The sequence below is a fragment of the Haliaeetus albicilla genome, chromosome 5 (assembly GCF_947461875.1).
Source record: "Haliaeetus albicilla chromosome 5, bHalAlb1.1, whole genome shotgun sequence".
NCBI lineage: Eukaryota > Metazoa > Chordata > Aves > Accipitriformes > Accipitridae > Haliaeetus > Haliaeetus albicilla.
In genome coordinates this window covers 43,377,901-43,390,473 of record NC_091487.1, presented here as the reverse complement: position 1 = coordinate 43,390,473, position 12,573 = coordinate 43,377,901, and the positions used below count along the sequence as shown (strand labels likewise).

Below are 12,573 nucleotides of genomic sequence, written 5' to 3'. Positions count from 1 at the left end.
GCTATGACTGGGAGCCAAATGATTTTTAGCCCTAAAGGCTTCTTTGATATACAGAAATGGAGCTGTACAATAGATTATGTGCTTGTGCAAAAGAAATCACCGTAAGGACCTGTTACTTCAAAGCTCACTTGTCTTTTGTGCTATCTAGTGCTTACAAGACGTGAGGACACGAACAAAAGATTCCAACCTTCAGCACAGTCCTAATAAAGACTTCCAGCTATGATAAAAACAAAAAAAGAAAGAAAAAAAAAAGGTAAAGTTAAAAACAACTGTGTTATTTCAGAATTGCCTTCATTACTTCTGCTAGATGACTTTGCTCTGTAACTCACAATATATTCTGTCCCACTTTCTTAAAATAAACAACTGGTCTATGGCTTGTCAACAAAGCTCCATTTTCAATCACCCAGGGAGACTAGGCGAAACACGTCTTGCAGTGTCCCTATTGCTATAAGAAGGGTTTGGGGGCACTTCAAGCTGAGAATTTCTTCTGCTTTGCCTTAGAGTGATTTGCTGCCTAAGATATGATAGATTTGCGTTGACAACACAACCTAAAAGTTTAAGGAAATCCTAAAGCAGGAAGGGGACATTTATTGACAAGCTTGTGTCTTGCTGTGGATCCAAAATTCTGCTGTGGATCCAGAGCAACCATTAAAACAATGAAAACTGAAGATGATAACACAGTGGCTACTGGGAGAGTGGAGAGTGTATGGGCAGACCACCTTGCACAACTTAATTCAGAATACTACATCTCTGCCACAGAAAGAGTGATGCTAGTTTGCTGCTTTCACCAGGACTTGTGGCATTTACTTTTCATATTGAAGGTTATATCTTCACCTTCTGCAGAGTTGGGCTGAGCAGAGAAAAAAAGCATCGACTAGGATTTCAGCAAAGAAAAAACTACCAGGGATGCAATGAAAAAAAAAAAAAAAAATCAATCTTTCCCTTCTACTAACGAATAAACCATAATCCTACCTGTACATAATGTAAAACATCTTTGAACCTTACAGTGCTGCCAGGATTAAAGGAGATTAATTTTTAAGAAATGGGAAAGATATTAAGATTCTCCAACATGTATAAGGCATCGGCAGCAGCTGAGCTATGTAGTTTGAGCTGAGAAGCAATTTGCATTATATGTGAGGGGGAAGAAGGCAGTTGCTCACCTGAGCTGCCTCATGATCTTTACAATCAACAGACATATAAAAGACACACCGACGAGGGCAAAAATTTGCTGGGGAATTCAGAAGACAGGCTGCCCTGTCCCCTTCTTTTTGAAAAATCCAAGAATAAATCAAAGAAAGGATGAAGAGAGAACAAGCGCAGAGAGCTGTCAGCGCACTGCGGTTTTTGGCTGTTCAGTTTCCACACCAGGGAATCGGGGATGGGTTTCAAGTGCTGACCTGACCAAGGAAAATGACAGTGAAGGACAAGGACACATAGGAGGGTTGCTAGCTGCAGAGTTAGTGGTAGCAAAGGTCTTGGAACTGGTCTGAATAAATCAGCACAATTAGACCCCAATTACAGCCTTCATGTGCTACCACAATATAAATATTTAATAAGAAGCATGGTGGCTAGAAGATCGTTATTAATCTGCAGTTAAGCAGTATTAGTGGAAGCATAGCTTCTGGAGAAGACGAGCTGTTCCAAGAAGTTACACAGGAACACAAGATCCTAAATTTAGAACAAAGACACCTGGAAAATTTGGTCCTGTAACCGCACTTGCTTTGGAGGTGGCGATTCCAGCTAAGAGGCAGAAGAAACCCAGACAGCGGGAGGAACAAGCCCCCAGCTGGGACCATCTTCTCCTTTTTGCTCAGATTCCAAAGACTCCAGGGCACAGGGTGCGTGGCGAGAGCTCCCTGGAGACCATGGGCAAGAGAGGGAGGTCCAGGCCTGCGGGTCTGAGTGAAGAGCTGTGAAGGTGCTCAGAAAAGAGACCTGGGGGGAACCTGGAAACCCCGCAAATACTTCTCATTCAAAGAGTTGTAGGGAAGATGGAGACTTTAGCAAGACTAGTATTTTTGGTTCAAGTGCCAAATACAGCCCTTGTAAGAGCAAGCGTAAGAAATACCGGGCTTTAAAAGATTTTTAAAAGGCTTTACAGAGTAAAGTAGATTCCAGCTAAAGCGATGTCCTTAAAGTGGCTAACGAAACTCTTTAAAATTACGCGATGTGAGATAAAAGACATAGGAGGACGTTGGAAACCAGAAGTTAAATTACAGAACTTCCTCAAAGCAGAGGGCATCAGAGGAAATTGTTCTCTGTAGTGCAAGAGATAAAAAGCGTACAGAGACTAAAATAGAGGCTTAAAAAAGCCTTTTAAGTTCCAGTTAGTATGCTTTCAGCAAGGTACATCTTTCTCACGTTTTTACTGTATGTTTGTATATAAATGACATTCCTTAATAAAAAAGGCCCACTAGAAAACATGAACTTACGAAATTAATTTATTAGAAAAAGAGTTTGTAAGAAATTCTGGGCCTTTAGAGGTGTAAGTAGCATGGCAAAAGACCAGCCCCAACAGCCAGATGAGTGTGGCCATATTTCCCACATAGCAGATAATGTTCCAGTCTGACAAGAAGAGAGTCAAGACAGAAGGCACCTTGCATGATGGGACAGCAGCAACTCAATAAACCATTGAGCGCAGAAGACAGCATGAGCTGCTGAACACAAGCACAGTGCTGCCTGCCTTCGGGGCGTCCAGACGAGAGAGCATCGGGGGACACGGTACGCTGGTAGGGTGCACAGAAAGGTACACACAAAATGTCTGGTAAAGGGGTTACAAATATACGGGGAAAGGTGAATGAAGACACCCTTTGCTTTTATTTACAAAACCAGGGAAGTGGGCTGTGAAGTGGTATGTCGTACCTTGGCTGTCAGATAGCACCTGCTTTTGTAGGACTGTACCTCAGCCTTGGGCAGGACGGTGTAGGAAACCTACTGCGCCTTCAGGAAGGTGGGAGAGGAGACAGCTCGGATTCCAACCCTGAAGCAGGCTCACCACCTGACGCCCACCAGTTCCTGAAGATGCACAAATTGCCAAGGAAGGGCACGATTTGTCTGGAGATTAAAGACAAATTGTCATAAAGCTTGAAGAAGGAAAAAATCTATTTATTTCCTCACTCACTTCCTCCTTCCCTCCCAACTTTGATACTCTCTCCAATGTGGCCGAGACAATGAGACACCGTACCCCGGGTTTGGAACATTATAACCAGACATGGAGAAGCATAGCTGCACTGTCCCTCTCACCAGAGCTCTGGCTGCCACGCTGATGACCAGGGAGGCCAGACAAACTGAAAAACTGCCCGCAGAGACAGCGGACACCTGACAAAAAGCCACCCTGATTGACACGGCACTGTTGCAGCACGCAGCGCTCTCCTCAGCTGTCGAAAGAGGTCCTTCCTGAAAAGCTTCTCTCGTAAGGGAAGATAGGCAGGCTCTGCTTGTCACAAGAGGACAAAGAAACCGGAAAGGTGAAGAAATGCATTACTGTAAACCAAGCAATTCTGTTATGATAACACCTGAAGAGAAACACCTGCTTTTGACAGTGAGACTGTTGCCAGAACCACACACTTAAGGGCTTATATTCCCAATTCTGTCACTGCAGCTTAATGAGACACCAATGCTAGCACAGCAGCTTTAACTGCAACAAACACAGCGGAACCCATTTTCACCATTGGCTGAGGTAAGCTGCACCTCTGCGTATGCTACTGACTGAGCTTGAGTTCTGGCGCTTCCACGAGACAAGCACCTTTAGAGAAATGCTAACTCTCCTTGGGTCTGTCTTTCATGGAGGCAGGCTGGGCTGTTTTGAAGCACTCTGCAAAACATTTCATATATGTCTCTAGATGTACAGATGAACCAGAAAAGCCACGACCCAAGACAAAGTCTGTTTGAAAAAGATATTATCTATGACTCTACAAGCAGAGATCTCTTTACAGTTATATTACAGTACTGGGCTGACATCAGGATGTGCTGTGGGACCCTGCCCAAGTTGTGTAACCTGCCTCTATAGCTCAAATGACACAGATGTAGGACTGGATATAAAGCAGAGCCCCTATTAAAACCAGATGCTAAAGATGAACGGAACTTTTCTGAAGAAAGATATTATACAACAAGATGAGAATTTGTTCACTGGGTAAACTTGCCCTGAAGCTAAAAGTAGGGATGCCTGACCCATTATACAAAGTTAAGGTTCAATAACAAATTAATGGGATCAGTGGCCCCATTAATCTTCCCATAATGAACACCAGCTCAAACCAACCCTTCTTCCCGAAATACTCGAAGACATTTTACATTGGCAAAAAATGTATCTTATGGAAACTAAAATCATATAAAAGTGATTTAAATGTACTGAACTCAAGACATTCCCTGAAATGCAGAAGGTATTTTGAAACAGTACCACAGCAGAAGGTAGACTGATACCATAAATTAGTGCACTAATCTTCAACCCCTGGAGAGCTGAGCGAGGTCACCAGGGTAATAAATTTTGGTGTTGCCCACACAGCCTTTGGTGGATGTTTGCCCATTGCAAAAGTTACACAGTATGGCAACACGCTGCAAATGGCATCGTTTGCTCAGAAATAGCACACAGCTGGGACAGCTGGGGATATCACAAGCAAAGCTATTCTGAGTTCACAGCCTTGGAGAAAAGGATGGATAAACAGAAATAGAATATGAAGTTTACAACAATGGAGGACTAAGATGCACTGGCAAATTATGGGACAAGACATGCCCACTTCCTGCTCTGACTTCCTTTTCAGGTTCTTAGTTACGATTCCAGCTTTTTTCTGATCTCTTTTACACAAAAGTCTGTGCAAGCAGTAATGAAACCAGGCTTAGCTGTTAGTATTACCAAATTGAGACGGTGCTTTCATCAAGTCCAGAGAGCTAAAAAGACCGGCTAGCACAAATTACCAGCTGTATTCCTGCCTCTCCTGATTTCAGTGATTTCTGCAGTAAGACATGGAATGAGATGTCTGAACAGCAATCTCAGAAGTATGTTCTGCCTGCTCATCAAGGCAATCAAGAAGCCAGATTTTCAAAATATTTTATTTCCCATGGAGGCACTGAAGAGAAATAGCCAGATTCTTAGTGGGAGCTGGATATTGCCCTCACATTAACAACTTTTGAAGAAAAACTGGCAAAAAAGACTGACTTCAGGCCAAAGGTGATTCTTCTGGAAGTCAGGTTCCCATTACCAAGTGGTGAATGTTGTCCAGGATAACAAAACATCCCAAGCACACTCAGGAGCAATAAGGATATATTCTCAGTCTCAGAAAGACTCATCTCCGTGAAGACCTAAGGCTTCCTACGTCTTGGTAAGAATAGGAAGCATGAATTATAGCCAGATTGTTGCTTAGGGACTGCTTTAAACTAAACCTGTGCTCTCCAGAAATCAAGCACTGAGGGAATTAAACAATAAACCTAAGCAGTATTTTCTCACTTATCACCAATTTCTTCCCTTGTGCTGCAGGTGGGGAAAGAAAAAGAAGGAAGGGAGAGAAAGTAAGAAATCCTGGTAAGCAAATATTCCTCCATGGCTCACGTGCACTCCTCACATCTGCATCACGGACAACACCAGCAGTGCAGCACGTTCACCACAGCTGTGGTCACGCGGTTTTAAGAACAAAAGGAGAGCACGCAGATCACCTGGAAATTTGGCATCGTGTGAGAAAAGTCTCTCTGTACCGCTCAATCTCCTACGAGAGCACATTCCTCCAGCGGGAACCTACCACATTTTACAGCACGAGAGCCAATTTATTTCATTGCACATGTGCTCACACATAGACTGCTGTCGGGACTTGAAAATATCTTCCCCAGAGTGCACTTGGATTCTGCGCACATCCTGACCCAAGCAAAGCCACAGAAAGCGATGCAACTGGTTCTTGCCCTCCACCAAAAATGACACTGACTGTGGCACTGTTGTGTTGGATTTCTGTAAGATGACAGATTTTAAACTACCTACGACACAGGCCATTGCTCCTGAGCTCTGCTAACAGCAAGAGCTCACCTGGCAGCTGGGTTTGCCTTGACGTTCTCAATTCTGTGTATTTACACCACGATTTTACTTCCATTATCGAATCAGGAACTTGGGTGCTGAATGTAAAACTAAACCCAACATTCTTCCACAAAGCAACTTGGAGGAGACTGTTGAAGGACACTGCTAGAGAAAGGGCCAGGATTATACACAGGCTCATGTCCCACAGAGGACTATGCGCTAACTCAAATGAGATTTTAACAAGTTTTTACTGAGAATTTCCATTTTCCATTTAAACACATTGTGAATCTATGTGCTTTGCCAGTGAAATTGCTTAAAATGGCATGAAATTGAATGCCCCCCCCAACAAATGCCACCTGACAAGACTGATAAAGCAAATGCGGATATTGAGACTAGACAAGATTAAATTCTACTATTTAGAGTGTAACAGTTTGTAGTTAGGGCAGCAATGGTCTTTGTTGGAAATGTAAAATGGTTTCGTACCAAATGCATTAGAAGGATCATCAAATTCTATCACTACTTCATAGCTTCGAATAAAGATTTTATCATATACTAGGGAACTCTCTTTAATAAACACTTTACCTGATAAAATAAACCTATTAATATTGAATAACTCCCTACTCATCTGCAGATGCCATACAATAGCAAACCCGAGATGTTGAAAAGGACAAAACTATTCAATGAAAGCTTCTCCTCAAATACAACCATTTGTTGCTAAGAAATTGCATTAAAGACACTGGACACCAGTGGAGCTTTCTAACCGGCTATCAAAGCTGCTGCTTGTGCATTTGCTCTGTGTACCACACACAGCACACAAACAAATGAGACTATATTGCTATTTGCTTTGTGATTTGCATTTCACAGTGGCAACAGGACAGGCCAAACAAAGCATTTCTTGAATAACAATTATTCACTACCAGACAATTAAATCACTTTGGTTTAGGTCATATTTATATACAGGGTGGGAAGCAATATACTGTAACTGTTCAAGAACACGGAACCTTACATGGTTGTTTCTGCTTTATAATAAAATAGACACCTCTTTAACTAATACCTGTTCAAGTAATTAACCTATTATAAAGAAAAAATAAGTCAATGCACCAAGGTTATGCATCTAAAAGAACTCTACTGTGTTTCTTTCATTTAAATTTCAAAGTCGATGTCAATGTTGTTTCATATCTACAAAGACAATTATTTCATGCACTGTCAGGTTACTTGCAAATCATCACCAATACACCAGGGTCTACCAGGATACCGATTTCAAAGTGCATTGATATTCCACAGTCTTCTCTTTCTGCAGCAACTGGATGGACTGGATTCCCTAGTCTAGCTTTCAGTTATTAAACTTTTCCTCCTTCCAGATGAAGAAAATGAATACACGATGCAGACATTTTATGTGATCCTTGCCTTTTCAAGGTTTGATCTCTAGAAATGCAGACTGTCTCTACATTGTGTTGCTCATTTTCATATGGACTGACTTTTGCAGTCTCACAGCTCTCAATGAAGAGAGCTCCCGTGCAGGACTGGCATGCTACGGTAATGCGTGTGGTCTTAAGAACAACAAATTGTTATGCACCATTACTGTTCTCCTCTTTTCATACTGTGTTGCTTCAGGACACCGTCAGGTAACTGAAGATAAGTGTTCCCAGGTTCACATCAACCTTCATGCCAGTACAAACGATACTGCTTAAAATTCTGACTTTTCCAAGTTGCGTACTGAGTTTCAGTAAGCATTTGTTCTTTACCTCCTTCTGATTCTTTTGAAAATAATTAGCCACAATAGGAACCCTTGGAGTGCTCAAGAGATGTTCTTTGGAGCTTGGACTTCTAGAAATTGAAGCTGCTTCGCAACTCAAGTTCAAGAACAATATACATCTTATAAGGGTTATACACACCTCTTGTGTTATGCAGTGTTGTTCCATACATTAAGACTGCTTTCTGGTTTGTACAAAGAAGGTGATAGAGGCTTTTATTATTCAGAGTAAAGATCTTATATATCCCTATCACAAAGAATTCTGATACTTGATCCTTTGCTTAAAATGAATCCCCATTAGATCACCCTAAACAATTATCCCTCTTCCTGTTACTTTCAAGTTCTAAATACAGTTACAGCATGTCTTATAAATTGCTTTGTAGTCAAGTTACACCCATCTAGCTTTTCAACATCTATTCTCCTAAGTCACTCCCACACCCTCTTTACTCATCACTGCTGCTTCTCTGCACAGGGTTTTCACTATGAACTTATACACAGAAACAGATACCAAAGACATTTTGTGTTGTCTCATAATGTCCAACAATCGAGCTCACTTATTGGGACCCAAAACTGAAAAAGACCCATTAAGATTATTTGCAAGACACGCGACTGGACCACTACAGATAGCTCTGGTATATAAGAACAAACATCTGATGCTGGTGAGCAGACAGGAGTGCACTGACAGCCAAGCTCTGAAATAAGGATTCCAGGGAAGCCATAAGCCTGATTGAGCACCATGGGTTTGGTAAACAGTTATGATTCTGGCCATTTTTCTATTCCCCAGGCAACAGCATGCACCTGCTGTCTTCAAAAAGCAATGTACTTGTTGCATAAGCAATTGCTGTATTTGTTCCCTACTCTCTTAGTGATCATCCTTAAAGATAAGCTTTCCATCTCAAATACCACAGCGGGGCTACTGTTACAGGCAAGAGCTTGACACACGCACATGAAACCTGCTGCAAAAGTCACGTCACACCTGCCTGAACCAACAGCGCAGTACGCACTTCTTCCCTCTGATGCACATGTGTTTCATTCACAAAGATACCCTGCGGCGCCGACGACATTAAGAGAATGACTTCAGCTCATGGTTGCCACAGATCAGATCCTACCGGGCAACCTTTAGAAATGTGAGCAAAGGAGAGCTCTCCCTGGAGCCCTGCATACAATCCCACATGCCAACAGCTGCTCCTTGCCGCAAGCGGACGGAGCGGGAGCACGCACATCCCAATGAACCGCAGAGCGAAACCCTGCTATCTGATGATCCTTTCCCATGCAACCCTTCCCCCTTCCAGAAAGCCAGAAAAATAGTGCGGACAGTTCACACCAAGCCCCTTTTCGGTCTAAAGAGAGCCCTTCCTCCAGCACTGCTTCTTCTTAACAGGTGGACAACTCCCAAAATTCAACAGTAGGAAACACTTTACCTTTAACAAGCTCCAGCCACTCTAACCAGATTGTCAATAAACAGACCATATTGCACAGATGGACTAATAACGCAACCCTAATTCAATTGCCTGCAACCATCTTCTGTGCACACTCTATTAAAAGCAGCCACTCGGCTTGCAGCAGCTTAGAAACGAGGACAAGCTCCCCTTCTGAAGGAGAGAAGGGAAGAGCGCTGACTTTGATTAGCTAGCAGCTGTGAGCCAGCTCCCTCAGCAGCACACTTACAAGTTGCCCGCAACCTTATGCCTGCGCGTGGTGGCTTGCAGCCACCTCAGTGGTGCGAGCAGCTCGCTCTTATCCTTGGCTAACCTTTCAGCCACGTGGCTTTTAAGGGACTCACCTACCTGAACCAGAAGTCCGATGGCCTCAGCCACCGTCCTCCATCAATATTTGTATCTGAAGAGAAAAATTCAACAGCAAACACTCAAGCCCTACGTTCTTCTCCTTGCCCTGTTGCCCAAGTAGCCCACACAGAATGAGGGCTGAAGGAGTGGGTGTCCTGGAATTACGGTCAGGTCATGGCGTGACTCTTTGGTCTTTAGCTTACGTTCAACTTCTGCATTGATTTCCATATGCTTTCTTTCTCTCAACACTAGGCAGAGGTACGAACAAGGTTTGGGTATGGGAAAGAGGGAGAGGAACCAAAACCCGCTGGTGCTGTTTTCAAAGTTTGCTCTACGCCTTTTAAAGTCGGGCTGCCAGAAGCCATGGGCTGACGCATAGCAAGGGATTATCTTTTGCAGGCAATACCTTTGAAGTGCACAAGATTCAAATCAGTTGCAAATAGGGGACCTGAGGCCCTTCGACAGCCATGCTGCTCGGGGCCAGGAAGGTCCAAAGATCTGGCTCATGCTTCCATCTGCGCTCCAGACCGAAGGGATGTAAAGCAGGCCACGCAGAGCCTGGCTTACTTCCCGAATGCCATTTCCCTGTCTGCCCTGGTTTCAAGGTGGGAGTCACACAGTATCTGACACCAAGCACTGGGACCACAGCACACGTGCGCAGCGAGGACTGATTAAAAAAAAGTATTTTAGAAGAGCTTTTCATGTTCATGATTCCTGCCTTGCTGTGAGAGCGCCTCAGAGTCTCCACGCTCCTTCATGGAGGAATGTATTAATGCAGAACCATGACAATTCCTAATTTTCCCTCAATCTCCTTTCACTAACTGTCAAGTGGGCAACCCAGTCTGTCCTCTCTGAGCGTCCTTTCCTCCTCTCTCTGCTCCTGGACGGTATTAGTATGCCTGAGAGAACCCGTAGCTGCCGAGAACCCCTTTGAAGTTAATGTGACCGGACGTCCCATTGCGGCCAGCTGTGATCAATTCGCTCCCTGCTCATGGCCGAAAGCTCTCTCTAGCCCATGACTTAGTGGGATTAGCTACCTCTCTGCTACTTTCCCTACCTCATTTTTAATATATAATTTACTTTAGCATTACCCTGGGGCAAAACTTACTGGATGTCATCCGGGGTAAGGGCTTGGATTTTTGCTGCAGCTGTCTCCCCCTCTGACAACTCGACAAGCTGTTGGACAGAACTACTTGAGAACTTGCAGCAGTGTTTGCACTTCCAAGTGCTCTTTTACAACAGCCACCCACGGGAGAAAAGGCCAGTGGATGAATAACTAAGCAAGAAGAGATTTTTATGTTAATACAGCCATGTCCATGTGCTTCTTAAGCAGTATGTTCAGAAAAAGAGGCTGTGCATTTATAACCAGCTCTTTTGAAAAAGCAGCTGCAATAGCAATGGAAAACTCAATTTAGTCAAAGAACACATTGTGATGAATAATAAAAAATTAGTTGAATCCCGTGCCTGTGATAGTGACGAGCTCAATAAGCCTAGCCAGACCGAAGCACTATGTACATAGAGAGGCTGCCTTAAGTCCTGACAGTCCCTTCCGAAGGGGGGACTGAATAGTAAATACCCTGTTTTAAAGGATTAGGGCTCTCTAGATACCACCCCACTGCTAACCTCGCCTGAACTCCTGCTCCCCTTCTTAGCATAGAAAACAGGGAAAAGTATAATTTCAAAACAGGTAGCATGGAAGGAGAAAGCATTTAGCGTGTTCTAGGCAGAGTCTTCCCAACTCATTTCACCTGTGACCCATGTAAAATCTAAGATCCAGTGCAATTCATCACAATACTTATGGACCTCAAAATGGTTAAAAATGAGCCAAGATAGAGATGTCTGATAGACAGGAATTTAGCTGACTGATCTTGCATGCAGATAATGAACTAAGAAAAAAAAATATTGTTGCGAAAAAGGAAAATGTCTATCAAAGTCCAACTATGCTAATTATCAATAATTTAATGAAAACTCACGTCCTGAAAAATTGCATGTTAATAAATGAGACAGACAGCTGAATATTTTAATACCAGATCTCCCTGGGGGGGAAAAATAAAAGGAAAAAAAAAAAGGAAAATATTGTTTTCTTCATCAAAAAGTAAAAGTCTCATTGGAAAAGTTAGCTCCTGTTACAGGATCTCTTGGGAAATACGACAATGTAGCTATTCATCTCGAGAATGGGTGGTGATGCTTCTAACAGAGACCTGCAGCCAGGTCCATCCTCCTATAATATCCTAATTAAAGAGTTTTCATTCATGCAAGGGAGACAGAATGGTCAAAGAGACACAACAGATAACATGACAAGCTAGCTAGGCCAGCTGACAAGTACTCCAATGAGTCAAGTCTAAGCGAAAAGTGGAAGCCTGAGTGCTAGTAAAGTGATTAGAGAGAGCTAACTTCTCCCTGCTCCATGATGTGTGTTGACAGTGCAGGCTACTCTGACTTAACTGACTGCCAGAGAACATGCCGAGACTAGCTTTCCTTTTATTAATTTCTTCTATTGCTACGCAAAGTGCTAAATAAAGGGCATTTGGTTCTGTCCAGACAGTCCTGGATGGGTTCTTCTGAAAGCGTGACTGATCGGGCTTCTGCACTCACAGCTACGGATCACCTTGGAGCTCTGCAGGAAGAGCAAGCAGCCAGATGAAAATCACATTGCTCAAGGAATTAGCTGTCATCATAACAATATTTCAGAATACAGTAACAGTCAGCTAAGTCTGCAAAACTTTTCAAAGCTACAGTCAGAAAAGGCTCACTAAGTTTTAAACAGAGATTAACTTAGAAAGAAAGGAATAAAAAAAAAATCACCTTCATTTGCTAAATTATTGTTTGGTCATTGCAAAGTTTCGAGATTCGTAAACATACGGTGTTACAGACTCACAAGGTACTATGGTTTGGGCAGCTATTCAGTAACTATTGAGTTCTGCTTAGTGGGTGGCAGTTATCAGTGGGAAAAGCGAAGTAAGGTAACACAAATCCAGTAATCCTCTATCACTGGAAAGTGAAATCAGACAAATTACCTCATGTTGGGTAAGAATACA

The 12,573-nt window shown here is 43.0% G+C and overlaps 1 protein-coding gene across 4 annotated transcripts in view; it reads right to left on the bottom strand.

The window, feature by feature from the left end:
• Positions 1 to 12,573, bottom strand: part of LOC138685519 (transmembrane protein 263-like) — a 246,408-nt gene that overhangs the window by 44,563 nt on the left and 189,272 nt on the right. The gene's annotated exons all lie outside the window — the stretch shown is intronic.